Below are 15567 nucleotides of genomic sequence, written 5' to 3'. Positions count from 1 at the left end.
GGGGGAGGGTTGGGTGGCTCCCTAATATCCTCCCTGGCAGCAGAAGGATTTGAGGGTGTGACTACCTGTTTCCCCAGGAAGCATGAGCCTGCCTTTGGAGACAGTTTGAGTGTGATAATGGCAACCATGTTCCATCAGTACACGAACAGGTCACAGGTCTTGAACCTACTAATTCTTGGCTATAGTTACAGGTGTGATGTGTTCTGAATTTTAAGAGCCTATAATGAAAATGAAATTACACCTTTCAACAACAAGACCTGGACTGGAGAGATGGCTCAGTGGTTAAGAGCACTGACTGCTCTTCCAGAGGTCCTGAACTGCATGGTGGTTCACAACCATCTGTAATGGGGTCTGATGCCCTCTTATGGTGTGTCTGAAGACAGCTATAGTGTACTCATATATGTAAAACAAATAAACAAATCTTAAAAAAAAAAAGCCCTCCCCTCAAAAAATGTTTGACAAATGGGCCTATCCCTATAGGTCAGGTTTCAACTTTGTGGCATCAAGGTTAAAAGAGACAGATGGCAGAATGGCAGTGGCCCAGCAGAAGACACAACACCACGAAGTCAGGCCGGGGAAGCTGGGTAAAGGTTGCTGGCCAGGTGTGGAGGGTAAAACAAGCTGAGCCAACCATTGGCAGAATCTGAGTCCAGCTGTGATTATTGGACGGTGCAAATCATCCGCATAGGTGGATAGACCTATATGATTATGAACTGTGTGACAAGCAGGGACTCAAAGGGCAGCTGAAGGTCTTGAGGGTTCAAAGGACATCTGGTCTACCTGTGTTTTCTAAGGTTCTGAAAACATTCCATTGTGCTCCCCACTCCCCAGGTACACAGTTTTAATTTGTGAGGAGAAAACAGGCAATCATGAGCATGAAGGTGTGATCACACCTCCTGTGGGGATGCTGATGCTTCCCCTACTTAGACTCTCACTCCATCTCTAATGCCTTGGAAATGCACCTTCCTCTCCCTCTGCTGGAAAAATCTCTTATCTGTCTGCCCGGGAAACACTAACTGTAAGAGAAGTGAGACCTGTTTAAAAGGAAGGAAGGGCCAGGAAGGTGAGGGTGGTAGATAGGATAGGGTAGTGGGGTATAAGAATAAAATAAAATGATGTCTATTTATGAAAATGCCATAATGAAATCCACTATACTGTGCTAATAAAATTAATTTAAAGACCCTGTTCAAATACTACCTCCTTAAGAATTACTAATTCCCTCAGGGAACTTGGTATCCATTTTCCTGTTCTTATCCCTCTGTTCTGAGATCAATGCCCAGTTCTGCCACACTGGGAAGACTTGCACCCAGGACTATGGTGTGATCATCATGGCCTCCCTTTGCCTAGGGCTAGATCCCACTCCAAACACAAACCTCCTTTCTCCTCTCTTACTCTAACCCCAAATAGGAAACTCCCTTCTACACACGTGCATGTAGTAGTGGCAGAGAGGGAGAATTATTTGTTCAAGATCACACTTGGCAACAGCAGAGGCAGGCTTGACACTGTTTGCTTCAACTCCAGATCCACGCTCTATTTGAATCATGAGGTTTATAGTTTAAGATATGGTTTTCCTATTTCTCACACTTAATCTTTATTCATCCAATTGTTCAAGAAGTAGTTCTAAAAAATAAAAAAATGAAAGTGGGTTAGAATTTGAGTGTTTACAAGTGGCTTATTAAAATTACCACAAAAGAGGCAAATATGAGCCCCTGATATTGCTCTACAAATTAGGGTTCCCAACTGGCTCTCTGATCTTGGCCAGAATGCCTGATTCCTTGATCTCCATTTCCTCACCTGGTACACACTTAAGATTCAGAGGGTTATTGGGAAGATTAAGTGAATTTTGGGTCCTATTCAATGTTTTTACATGAGATGTATGTAAAATGTTCAGGATGTGATCCTAGAAGGTCCTAAAGACATCCACAGGTGAACAGTTTTCAAAGGCCAAATGGCCAACAAATAATGGGAAATAAATCAACATCCTTAGCCAACAGGGAAATGCAAGTTGCAGCTAGAAGTTCCACCTCACTCTACTCAGGATGTCTGTCTTCAGGGAACCAAACAGCAAACTCCAGAGAGGATGCTGGGAAAAGGCATTCTTCTATACTGTTCTTGAGAATGTAAAGTTAATGCAGCCACTACAGATATCAGTAAAGAGGTTCCCCAAAAGGCTAAAAATGGAGCTTCTTTAGGATTTGGCTGTACCACTCTTGGGTATTTACCCAAAGAAATCTTAGTCAGTAAAGGATGGAGACCCCCGCACACCCAGTGTGCTGGCACTGTTTATAATACCCAGGCACAGACTCAATCCATCAGCAGCTGCTTGGGATTGAGAAAATGTGATATATGCACACTATGGAGTCTTATTTGGTTGTAAAGAATGAATTTGTGTCATTTGGCAGAAGAAAGGTAGAACCAGAGAACATTATATTAAACAAAGTTAGCCAGACTTAGAAAGACAAATATCACATCTTCTCTAATAGGTAGACTCCAGGTTAAAAAAAAAAGACATGAAAATAGGAATGAGATTAAATGGGAAGAGGAGGAGTGGCAGGGGGGAAGGGGCATGAGACCATGTTAGGGTCGGGCATGATTGAAATATGTTACACATGCATATGCGTATATCATAATCACATCCATTGGTTTGTACAGATATATGCTGATTTTTGAGATGAGGAATACCAATTGTTATTATTTTGTGTGAGCTTCGGGTGTTCTCCAATGACTTCAGCCCCTTTCTTTCCATACAAGGTCTGTATAGATTCAAGATGAGTCCTGAGCCAATTCCCGTGGTGTAAATGCTGCTACTATGGTTGATTTCAAGCTGTGAATGTGAGGGGTTTTGCTGCCAGCCTTGGAAGAGGTCCAGAGCTTTGTTGAGTTTCTTGTGCCTCAGTTTCCTTATCTGTGCTAAGTAAATCTAAGAATCTTAGAAGAGCACATAGCACACAGTACTCTGTGTTATCTATCAGTTCTGTTAAACATTATCTGTCTGGTTTTAACAGGGATCCCATCCCCACCCTTGCCTTCTGCCTTGGCTGGCAGAGTTTCTGCATTCTAGAACTGAAGCCTTGCCTTTTGTATAGCTCTCTGCTTTCCTCCTGGAATAGAATTTAGACTTCACGAATGCTGGCTTCACTTGGCCATACGTTGTTTTGTGCTTTTGGTCTCTCCCTGCCTCTAGTTTCACTTGGACTTCCCTGCTGCTGTTGCTGGCTGTGTCAGTGTTGTTGTGATTTGCTATGGAGAATCTTTGCTTCTGGGATCTTTTATGTTCCTTCTTATGGGGCTTGGAGGCATTTAGGGAAGGGAAAGTGGGAAGATGGTCACCTCGAAGTGTCCCTCCACCTGTAGCTAGGGAACCCTAGCTACTCTCATATCCACAGTGGCTGTAGTTCTCATGATCCCATTCCAGCCTCTGAGTAGCCCTTCTGGGGTCATGCTTGGCTCGGCCTTCAGCAGTACATGTAGGGAAGATGGGGGAATCTTCAGGGTTTGAAGGAGGAGTCAGAGGCAAACCTAGGAAAGCCCAGACAGAAGCTAGGCTCAGGGACAGTTGTCCAGATTGATGCTCTTTTGAATGAACCAGGAAAAAGGTCTAGAAAGGACTAGGGTTGAATTACCTGAGGATCCAGCTATACCTCTCTTGGGCATATACCCACAAGATGCCCCAACATATAAAAAAGACACGTGCTCCACTATGTTCATAGCAGCCTTATTTATAATAGCCAGAAGCTGGAAAGAACCCAGATGCCCTTCAACAGAGGAATGGATAAAGAAAATGTGGTACATCTACACAATGACATATTACTCAGCTATCAAAAACAATGCCTTTATGAAATTCATAGACAAATGGTTGGAACTGGGACATATCATCCTGAGTGAGGTAACCCAATCACAGAAAAGCACACATGGTATGCACTCATTGATAAGTGGCTATTAGCCCAAATGCTTGAATTACCCTAGATGCATAGAACACATGAAACTCAAGACGGATGATCAAAATGTGAATGCTTCACTCCTTCTTTAAAAGGGGGAACAAGAATACCCTTGGCAAGGAATAGAGAGGCAAAGATTAAAACAGACACAGAAGGAACACCCATTCAGAGCCTGCCCCACATGTGGCCCATACATATACAGCCACCCAATTAGACAAGATGGATGAAGCAAAGAAGTGCAGGCAGACAGGAGCCGGATGTAGATTGCTCCTGAGAGACACAGCCAGAATACAGCAAATACAGAGGCGAATGTCAGCAGCAAACCACTGAACTGAGAATAGGACCCCCGTTGAAGGAATCAGAGAAAGAACTGGAAGAGCTTGAAGGGGCTCGAGACCCCTTATGTACAACAATGCCAAGCAACTAGAGCTTCCAGGGACTAAGCCACTACCCAAAGACTATACATGGACTGACCCTGGGCTCCAACCTCATAGGTAGCAATGAATATCCTAGTAAGATATTCATTGGTCCTGGTCCTAAGACTGAACCCCCAGTGAACTAGATTGTTGGGGGGAGGGGGGCAAGGGGGGGGGATGGGGGGGGGAACACCCATAAAGAAGGGGAGGGGGAGGGATTAGGGGGATGTTTGCCTGGAAACCGGGAAAGGGAATAACACTCGAAATGTAAATAAGAAATACTCAAGTTAATAAAAAAAGATAACAAAAAAAAAAAAAAAAAAGGGATAGGGATGAAGGCTGAAAAGGGTCTGACCTCCTGAAACAAATTTAACAAAGACAAGTCAGGTGCTTTGTGTGCCATGTGATTCTTTGATGTTTTAGACAAGCCTAGGTGGGGGTGGGGGTGGAGTCATGTCCTAGAGTGTTCTATTGCTGTGAAGAGACAACATGACCAAGGCAACTCAACTCATAAAAGAAACACATTTAATTGGGGGCTTGTTTTTCAGTTTTAGAAGGTTAGCCCTAATCATCATGGCATGAAGCAGATAGGCAAAGCAGTTTACATCCTGATCCACAGGCAGAAGAGAGAGAGAGAGAGAGAGAGAGAGAGAGAGAGAGAGAGAGAGAGAGAGAGAGAGAGAGAGAGAGAGAGAGAGGCAGACACAAAGAGACAGACACAGAGAAAAGAGAGAATGAATATGGGTCTTGTGAACTTTGAAACCTCAAATCCCACCCCCCAGCAGCACACTTCCTCCCACAAGGGCAAACCTAATCCTTCCAAACAGGTCACCAACTGGGGACTAAGGGGAGACATTCTCATTCAAACCACCACAGAGGGAGAGAACCCCATCTATTTGTAGAAGCTGAAAGAGATGTAGGAATATTTACGAGACAAGATGTTCATTTTGGCCAATGGAGAAGTCAGGATGGAGACTTGATTCTTTTACTGTGTTCTGGAAGCAACTGTATTCCTGGGACCCTGGGTGGTCTTCAACAGACATATCATGAGTTGACTCTCTCAAAACATGACACACTGGCAGTCTCATGGTTGCCCTCTTTAAGTCAACCACAGTTCTTGGGGAAAAGGATAAGCTTAGATGCTGGCATACTACATCCTGCCACCTTCTCCTTACAGAGCCTTGGGCTGGTCCCTCAGGCTCAGCAGAAGTGAGGGGAGCTGCAGGTCTGTGGTAAAGACTAGGCAGAGTCATGTGTACAGAAAATGCTAGGTAATCCTGAGATAGACATCCCCACTGTTGTTCCCATTGACCCAGCTCAAAGCGTCTTCTGCAGTCTACCCCCAAGTCATGGGAGACTCCTTGCTTTATATAATTGCTATCAGCTATGAGAGTCAGCCTCCTGTTGCCTTAGGCTCTGCCAGGTAACCCTGCAGTTAAAGAGAAGGGCTCCCCAGACAAACTCCTCTCTCCTCTGAAAGGCCCTGACTTGTTGCCAGACCCTCAGAGCCAGAGCTCTGGAGAGGAACAGGTTAAAATAATTGAATTCGATAAGTCCCCTTCCATGATGAAATGGGTATATCCCTAGTCATGTGTTTCCTGCTTCTCAGCTTTTCTGTCTCCTATTCTTGCTGTTTGGACAGACTCTCTGAGCGGTGGCCTCCCGCTCTTTCTTCTAAGGCCTACCTTAGTGTGTGCCTCCTCCAGGAGTTCTCTCCAGTGAGGCTGCTGCGTGCAGCCTAGGCTCTGAGTAAGTTCTTTCTTCAGTGGTCTGGGACCTGGTGAAGAACCATACCCCATCCTAGAGCTGGTCCCTAGCTCACCTATCCATGATCAAACACACCAGAAGAGGGCACCAGATCTCATTGCAGATGGTTGGGAGCCACCATGTGGTTGCTGGGAATTGAACTCAGGACTTCTTCCAGAAGTGATCTTAACCACTGAGCCATCTCTCCAGCCCCCGATTGTGTCTTCTATGAGCTGCCTAGGCAAAGGAGGAGTAAGGGATGGGTTTAATCCTGTATCCTTGAGTGTAGGGAGACAGAGAAGAGACAAAAGGTAATGCAATGGGCCCCCAGGGCTTTCCTGTACGCTCAGATTCAGGAGATGGGAAGGTAAGAAGTGAGAGAAGATGAAGGAAGAAATGAACAAGGAGGGACTAGGACTTAGCCTTCAACACAATTGGAAGACCATGCTTTAAGGCTTTCTGTGGACAGCTCTTGACTATGTAACCCCATCCTCAATAAAGGCTCCTCCTTGAAACCTTTGACGTTTACTCCTCTAGGCAAGTCCTTGGCTGGTCTCCTCCTCCCTGTGGTTCCCTGAGCTACACAACTCTTCCTGGGTCGTAAGTTCTAGGCTATGATTCTCATCTATGCTCAGAAATTAGACTTCTTTTTACTATTTTCTTTTATCAGCTTCAGGGAGCACTTTGGGATAATTTGCTGTTATTTTAATTTTTAATGTTTTACACGTGCGTGTGTGCATGCGTACATGCATGTGTGTGTGTGTGTGTGTGTGATTGCCATGATATGCTTGCAGAGGTCACAGGACAACTTTTGGAGCCATTTTTCTTCTTCACTCCTATGGGTTCGTGTGTGTGTGATTGCCATGATATGCTTGCAGAGGTCACAGGACAACTTTTGGAGCCATTTTTCTTCTTCACTCCTATGGGTTCCGGGTAGAGTCTTCAGGTCATCAGCCTTGGTGGCAAGCACCTTTACCCACTGAGCCATCTCCCTGTCCCCCTCCCATTGTGATTCTTAAATTTGTGTTTTTATGTTTATTTCTCTTTGTGGTCCTGAGGATTGAATCTGGCCTCTCTTAGATACTAGACAAGTACCCACCACTAAGAGGATCCCCAGCTGTGTGTGTGCACACGAATCTGTATATACACCTATGTTTATACATAAAAATAGTTCTTACTTTATGTGCGTGAATGTTTTGCCTGTGTGTCATCCTATGCACTGAACGCATGCCTAGTGTTCACGGAAGCTAGAAGAAAGCACTAGGTCCCCTGAAAATGTTGTAAGTCACCATGTGGATACTGGGAACAGAAGCTAGATCCTCTGCAAGAGCAACCAACGTTCTTAACCACTGAGGTATCTCTTCAGCCCCTGCATACCAATCTTAAACTCTGCATCTGAAATAATCTTAAGACAAAACAGTATAGTACTATACCCATATCTGCATAGCTCACTCTGGAGACACCTAGCCAATGCCAGGCTCTGCTCTAGTAGCTTGCAACATAGTGAGTGGTGCCAGGTATGTGTGGAGTGAAAGCTGGGGATGTCTTATGGAGGGTGGAACTGCACGGATGAGAGCTGAAAGACAAGGAGGAGTCCCTGAACTGCAGGGAAGATGCTTGGGGTGGGAGGAGGCAGGACACAAAGGCTTGGAGAGGTAAATGGGTGAGAAGGGACATCTCAGTGTCCCTGGCGGCTGGGGTAGAAGGACAAGACACTGTTCTGAACCCAATGGGCATTCCCCCCCACAACCCTTCTAGTTGTCACTTAGAATACCCAGATCAATATCATTATCATGCTATTGACATGGAGATCCAGAAAAGCTAAAACCCTCCCACGGTGAGAGAAACAGGAGTAATTATTGCCTTTGAAGGCTGGAGGTTAATGAAGCATTTCACATCTCTTGGCATTTTATTTTTTAGACATGGGAAGAAATTTACTCTTCTGATTCCATAAAAAATTCTACCAATATAAAAAGCAGCTATGCCCTGTGTATATAACACACGAGTGGCGTCCTTAAGGCACATCCACGTCTGTATCTTTGTGGTAGTCAGACAAGCTCAGACAAGCTCATAGGATTGAGAAGGCTCAGTAGATCATTGTGCATCTGACTGCATATAAATATACCTTTAAGGTTACATGTGAGCAATCTTTAATAAAGATAGTGTCCTGTGTGTTTCAGGCTGGCCTTGAACTTACTATGTTGTCAAAGGATGACCTAGAACTTAAGATCTTCCTCCCTACACTTCTCAAGTGCTGGGATTACTGGCATGCACTACATACCAAATTTATGCACTGCTGAGAACCAAACCCAGGGCTTCACGTATGCCAAACAAGAACTACCAACTGAACTGTATAGATATCTAGCTCCCCTACTTTAAAATTGTTTTTGAATAGCATCTCACTAGATTAGACTGGCGTTGAACTCATTATTCTGTAGTTCAGGCTGGCCTTAAACTTACTATCCTCCTGCCTCAGCTCTCTGAGTAACAGGCCTTGCAAGCTCGTACCACCAGCTCTATCTGAAAGTCCGCCTGCCTTATTCTCATGCCACACATTGACTCGGACTGTCGCTGCCAGATTGCTTTTTTTTTTTTTTTTTTGGCCCCACTAGATCAGACCGGTTCAAGGGTCTGATCTAGTGGGGCCTAGAGTGGGTCTTTCAGGTCATGTTGATTGCCGAGGCTCCCGTGTCCACCTTGATGCCCAGTGCAGTAAATACCTGCATGCTTGAATGAATTCCACCCACTACACTCTCTCAGGAGAGCATTCTTTTTCCACCCACGATGCCTTTAGATCGCAATAATTCTCCAGAAATGGCGGTTGTGCTCATTTGTATTCTGTTCCCCTTTCTTCTTCTCTATTACCTCCAAGATCATGCAGAGCTCACACAAAATTTACTTGTTTTAAATTAATGGCCTCTTCCTGCACCATTCATTCCTGAGACCTCCACAGGAGGTCTTCTTCATACTAGGCAAACAAAAGGTCCCTTTTACTTTTTAAAATAAAAGCACACCACAGCCTCTTAAAAGGTACAGCATAGAATTACCTTGTAAGCCAGCAATTTAACCTCTAGGTATATACCCCAAAGAACTGAAAGCAAGGCCTTAAGCTCGCCCTCTCAGGCACTCCTAGCACTCCTTGATCACGTGTCTCTCTCTCTCCATTTTCTCCAGGCTCCAGCTCTCGTGTCCCGTATCGTCTCCTTCCTGTTCCAGGATTCGGAGCCAAAGCATCTGCTAGCTTCAGATGGAGTTTGGACCAGGAGGTTCAGTCTTTGAGTCTTAGACTAAGACCACCTGTCAACTTGCTCCCCACAAGGTACAGACTCGCAGTTGGCTTCCTGTTCCTGGGAACAGCTCATGTCAGCAGCAGCCAACATGTTACCTATCTGCCCCACACTCCCAAATCATCTGACGACCACAGGGAGCCACGGTATCACTGTCAACTGCAGGGAGACCCTCACTCGGGTCACTCAGCCATGGGCAAGTTTAGGTTCAGAACACATCCACAGCTTTGCCAAGCCGTGTGGGTGCATAGGTATTTTCTAGTGAGCTACTTTTGCTTTTGACACAGGGTCCCATATATTTCGAAATATCCATACACGCTTTGTTCATTTTAAGGCATAGATGTTTTCTAGGGCTAGCTATACCTTCTAGAGTTTTGCCCTTGACACTTGTAGATTCATTTAAACAACAAGTTACGTTTCTAAAGTAGTCATACCCTGTACATAATTTCTATGTTGTATTGCTCTCTCTGCCTTTTGGGGAGTCTGTCGTTTTACTGGAGGTGCTAATGCCTTGCCCTGCAAATCCATGCCTTTGTGAGAGAAATCGGCGTCTGCAGAATGTTTGTTAGAAAAGTGGCTGGGGGTAAAGGGGTTAAACAGGAGACACTGTGGAATGAACAGAAGGATTCTACCTTTACGATAGAAGTAAGATCAAAGACCTCAAATGTTTTCACTTTAATTGGTTTGCAATCATCGAAGGTATGTTTTTCTAGGTAGCCCCAGTCATCAGCAGTGTTTACAACATTGAGTCAGACTGAACAAGATGAAGATTTAAAAAATTTACTGCTGCGTGTCTGTGTACCACGGTCTGTGTACCGAGGTCAGAGGATAACTTTGCAGAGTCATTTCTCTCTCTCCCCCTTTCCATGGGTTCCAGGGATCAAACCAAGGGTTTCAAGGCAAATGATTCATCTCTTAGGCCATCTTGCTGCCCTCAAGACACATACTTGACTCAATTTACAGCTTAGGCATTCACGTCCCCTAAGTTTTACGAATGTGACCGTACGACAAGTTCACTATATCCTTACTATGACACAATATATTTATTGATTCATGAAAGTCTAAGATACGAAATCTGTACATGAATGGCCAGCTCCAACTTTTATCCCTTCAATGACTATATTTAGTGAGCCATCGTATAGCACTAGGGCTGTTTCGCTAGGCACTAAGAATACACAAATAGGACTCAGGTCCTCTTGGACTCATTAACACCAACGTACTATAGGTCTCATTCCTCAGACCTATAAGCAGCCACATGATGGTCCCTGCCCTCTTTCATGCCCTTTCCCCTGCCATACTTCTCCATTGCCTACCCTCTTATAGCAACACAAGGCTCTTAGAAATACCCATCTATTCTTATCCCAGGGCTCTTGCACAGGTAACTGCTCTCTCAAGTCTCCTCCTTACTTCCTTCAGGGTTTTGTTTGGATTTCAACTCCCAAAAAAGACAGCTTTGTTTAAAGAAAAGTCCCTTCCTCCACCCTTTACCCATCACTTACTCCTGCTTTATCCTGCTCCAGAGGCAAACCTCAAGCATTTTATCTTGCTTAGGTTTTATTTTCTGTCTCTCCTGGGATAGGAAGTTTGTCTTTTTTTTTTTCCAGCAATACGCTCCTGGAACCTGCAACAAGCCAGCACATCACGGATGTTTCTACGTATCGGAGGGGGAATGGATGAACTAGCTCTTGGCTGTATCAGGTGCTTGGCAAGCAAAGCTTTGCCTCAGAAGACATCATGGCTCCTGTCAGCCACTCCTATTGGTTCGGAGTCTCCTTCCCCCTCCTGGTGGACTGTTTTTGTGAATGGCAACGTCGTCGGCCATTCAAACCACAAGGCTTTGCCATCACTCACTCCTCCTTCCCTGAAGCACCCACATCAAGATACCTGCAGGTTTCGGTGACAATGAGACCTCTTGCCGATGCCCGATCTCTTTTCTAGCCATTCTTCCAACCACTCCAGTCCAGGCCCTTGTTATCTCTCCATAGGCTACCGTCATCTTTTCCTACTTGAGCTCCCTGTCCACAGGCCGTCTCCATCTAGCTCGTTCTCCTGGTGGCAAGTCTGATTACATCGCTCCTCCTCTCAACAATGAAAGTCCAACTCCTTGGCTTGGCACTCAGTGCCCCAGCACCTGCCACCGCTGAAGCCTTGTCCTGAGTTGGTTTTAACTTTTGGCTTCAGTGGGGATGGATCACTTTTCAGTTTCTGATCATGTTCCAAGTCCTTGAATCTGACAGCTCCCTCCTCAGGCTGTTTCTACCTCTTGGAAGCATCCCATGTGCCTTCTAATACACAAATCACTTAGACGTGGCTCAGGTACCAGAGCTTCAAGAAACCACTCCGATTCTTTTTTCTTTTTCTTTTCTTTTTTTTCTGAGCTGGAGAACCAAACCCAGGGCCTTGCGCTTGCGAGGCAAGCGCTCTACTACTGAGCCAAATCCCCGACTCCAACCACCTTGATTCTTAAGAAGAGGAAATCTGCCCTTCTTCTCAACTTCTTTTAGTAGGTTATCTGCCTTGTTTGCTCCCTGGAGTCTTTCTATCTCTGTCTTAAAACTTCCCCACCTGCTTAATGGAGTGGTTGACACTCGGCATCCCTGTTGTGCTGTGCAGAGTAAACACAGGGGACCAAGGGTAAGAAAAGCCTTGATGCTCTGTAAAGAGGCATCATCTAAACAGTCAAGTTAAATGACTGCAAACTAACTGGTAAGCAGAAGTCAGTCAGGGCCGTCTCACAGGGGCTGAGCACTGGATCAAGGCATAGGTGGGCAGGAAGGGGGCTGGCTTTTAGGGAGGATCACTGAGAGGACTTAAAATCCCACGTCCTCAAACGATCTGAAGATGGGAACAAGTAGAGGGCATATCTGCAAAGCTCAGGCACTAATGCTGTAAGAATCAATCAGTTCCTGAGTCCTCCCTCTGGTCTGGGACCTAAGCTCAGTAACCTACGTGCATTATCTCTTTAAGTCAGGAAACATTCCCTCACAAAGTGAAAGGAGATGAAACCAGGCCCAGAGCAGTCATATAAATAAACGTTCTCCCCACCAGCCTCGCCCCCAGGCAATCCCCGACGAATAGTGCAGACCTGAAACCCTGGACTTTAGAGAATTTTCCTCAAGGAGAAAGTACGCTGCAGAGAGGTTACAAGAGACTTCTGAACTACACAGGGGTGAGGAAGAGCTGGACCTGGGACCAAGGTGTGCTACTCTCAGGGTGGGAGCTTTGTCAGACCTCAAACCTAAGTGCCTCAGTTCTTTATGAAGTCAGTATAAATGGTGGCTCTTAGGAGGAGGATACCATCTCCAGAGACTACTATGCCAGCTGTGGTTCCTGGAGCTCTTATGAGGCCACCTTTGCCCTGCTCCATGTTAGTTTGCTTACCTAACTCAAGAAGGAAGCTCTTGGGAGAGCATCGTGCCCCTAGAGACTGAACTTGGTCTTTAACTTGAACCCTAGCCCATCTGACCTCTCCAAGGAGACCAACTTCACCCTTTCTTCATCAAATCGTGCTTGCACTATCCTTAGGCCCACCTCTCTGTCACCTTCTGTATGGGAACACCTATCTGCCCTTCAGGAGTCTGGTGCAGCTGTAACTCAAGCCTTCTCGGCAGCTTTCTCAGCAATACTAAGAGGCCAGCCTTAATAAACAGCAAGAAAAAGGGACATCGGTGGGGACCTGGGGACCTCCACAAAGGAAAGATGATTAGACCTCTACAAAGACATGGTTGGATGAGAAAAAGTGGGTGCTCATAGAGGAGGGCAGAGTGCCAGACTGGGAGGGCATGTGGTCATCTCAAAGTTAGGGGACGAGATGAAACAGAGTGCCACATCACTGGTCCAACTGGAGACCCTCAGGCTTAGCAACTTCTGGAAGGACTAGATTCACACCAAGAATCTAATTTCTGCTTCATTCTCCAAATTACCTTCCAAACCATGGATGCTTGCAAAAACGGAGCCCCCCTAGAGGCGAAATGAGGCAAATTAAAGCACCCACTCCCATTTTTTTTAAACCAGTAAGGATGACAGGAAATGAATGGCATCTTCAGCTTCAGCTGGGGGAAGGGCTAGCACTGCCAAGACTCACCTGGCCTACTCACGTGAATTTCTGGGCTCTGGGGTTTCCTGGGGATTGGGTCTGATTGTGTAGGGGAAGAAAATGAGTATAAAAACCAAGCACCCCAGATTCTGATGCATGCTTTGCCACTAACTCTCTAGTGACCTTGGCCTTACCACCTCATTGGACCTCAGTTTCCCTCTCTGGAAAATGAAGCTATTACATGAGCCTTTCCGGCCCTAAGATCCTACTCCTCTCTCTAATTGATCCTTGATGAGGATTCTGACCCAAGGTTTGCAGGAGTCTGGGCCTCCTCCAGGAAAAAAAAAAGCAATATGTCGGGGGAGGGGAAATGCACCGAGATTCTATTTTGGAACCCAGTGGCGGATGGCTAAGGGGTCTCAGGGAAGGCACAATTTGGCGACCAGCTGGCTAGCTACCATTTCCATCACCCCTCTCTGAGGTCCAGAGTCTAGAGAGGCGCTGCTGCTGAGAGCTGCACACCAGCCTGGGCCGCAGAAGCTCGGACCTGGACCACTATCTGGATCCCTCCTTGAAACCGCGCAAGAGCACGGGGAGTGGCGGCCGCTCCCTCGGTGGTCCCCAACCACAAGCCCTCTCCCCTGCATTGGGAACCCCACTTCCAGTTTTTGGGGCGCCCTACGGGGGGCGTGGCGGGGGCGGACTCGGGCTCCTGGGTCCGGTGGGTTGGAGGAGATGTCAATTTCACTGCCGCCCCAGAGGGGACCCCGTATCAATGCCTCCCGGCTTCTCACACAAAGGCGCCGCACTTACCGGCCAGAGCGGGCTCCAGGCGCCGGCGGACAAGCAGGCTGGCGGGAGGATGTGAGCGCGCGAGTGTGCGTGTCTGCGTGTGTCCCTGTCTGTGTGTGACAGGGGCCGTGCGGAGCTCGGTGCGTCTGCGTATGCGGGGGCGTCCGTCTGTCGGTCTGTCCGCGGAGCCCTCAGTCCCGCTCTCCTTGCCTGCTCCCTGCCCAGTCGCCCCACCAAATGCGCCTGGACTACAGAGTCGCGGGCACAGCTGCCGGGTCTGTTTGGCACCCCCAGCCCGGGCTCCGCCCCGCCCCCGGACGGGCTTGCGCCGCTCCCCGGGAATTGCGCAGGGCTCGCCGGCTTGGCGGGGTGGGGGTGGGGAGCTCCGGCATCGCCTAGAGCTCTAGGGGGTGGACCACAGACCCTTAACATCGGATCCCATCTCCGGTGCCCCCTCATCCGCCGCAACTCTGTGCGGAGTCCCCACTGGCGCCGCCCCTATGCCAAGGTTGCCTGGACTGAGAGGGCGGGGGAGTGGGAGCGCCGCATCCATTTCATTCATGATTTTCTTCTCTCGGGAGCCCCGGGTCGGGGCTGCGCGACTACGGCAACCGCCAGAGGGACCCCACTAGGGCTGTACACGTTTTCTCTGGAGCGGGACGGACAGACAGATGGATGAGGGTAGAGGCAAGCTAGACAAAGGGGTCAGAGCTGTGGTTGGGAGTGTTCGAGCACAGAGGGGATGCTGTTGAGCTTCCTGCCCGGATGCTGGCTCCTGTACCCGCGGAGCACCGCATACCCCGGAGCTCAGGACCTGTTCCAGGACTCGGAGGAGGCGCCTTACTTCCCACTCTTTCTTTTTCTGTCTCTGTAGAGCAAGAGCGGGTGGACACCTCTCTCTCCACCGGGGTTAGCTCTCCTGACTTATGCAGCGGGACAGGCACCCATCTGCTTTGCCTTCATGTGGGCACCAGGGTTCCAAGGGCTGCCCAGGTGTGGCATATTTCCAATCTTACCTTCTCCAGGGCTGGTTCCTGAAATCTCACCCCACTGCAGGCTCTGTGGGGCAGTGGATTGCACACGCAGTTTTATATGACGAAAATGAGAAGCAGCACCCGGCTACTAAAAAGAATGGTCCCAGCCACCGCTCTCCGGAGCTTGAATTTCCGCAGTAGCCTCTTTCCTAGTCTTCCATCCTCGGCCACCTGCAGCTGTTTCCTTACAGAGTAGTCAGAGCGATCCCTTTGAAACGCACCAGGATGCATCTATCCTTTGTCAGAACTCCCATAGCCGATGCCCATTGCATTCAGGAGAAAGCCAAAGCGACCTTTATAGCCTGGGAGGGTCTTCAT

At 47.5% G+C, this 15567-nt stretch overlaps 1 protein-coding gene across 1 annotated transcript in view; it reads right to left on the bottom strand.

Moving 5' to 3' along the window:
- The window catches only part of Ptpn5 (protein tyrosine phosphatase non-receptor type 5), a 56967-nt gene extending 42228 nt beyond the window's left edge, over window positions 1–14739 (bottom strand). Inside the window, exon 1 of the mRNA XM_032893563.1 lies at window positions 14237–14739. The gene's annotated coding sequence lies outside the window, so the exon portion shown is untranslated. The remainder of the gene's footprint in view (window positions 1–14236) is intronic.
- Between the last annotated feature and the right edge of the window lie 828 nt (window positions 14740–15567).

This window comes from Rattus rattus, chromosome 2 (genome assembly GCF_011064425.1).
Source record: "Rattus rattus isolate New Zealand chromosome 2, Rrattus_CSIRO_v1, whole genome shotgun sequence".
NCBI lineage: Eukaryota > Metazoa > Chordata > Mammalia > Rodentia > Muridae > Rattus > Rattus rattus.
This window is presented reverse-complemented; position numbering and strand designations above follow the sequence as displayed.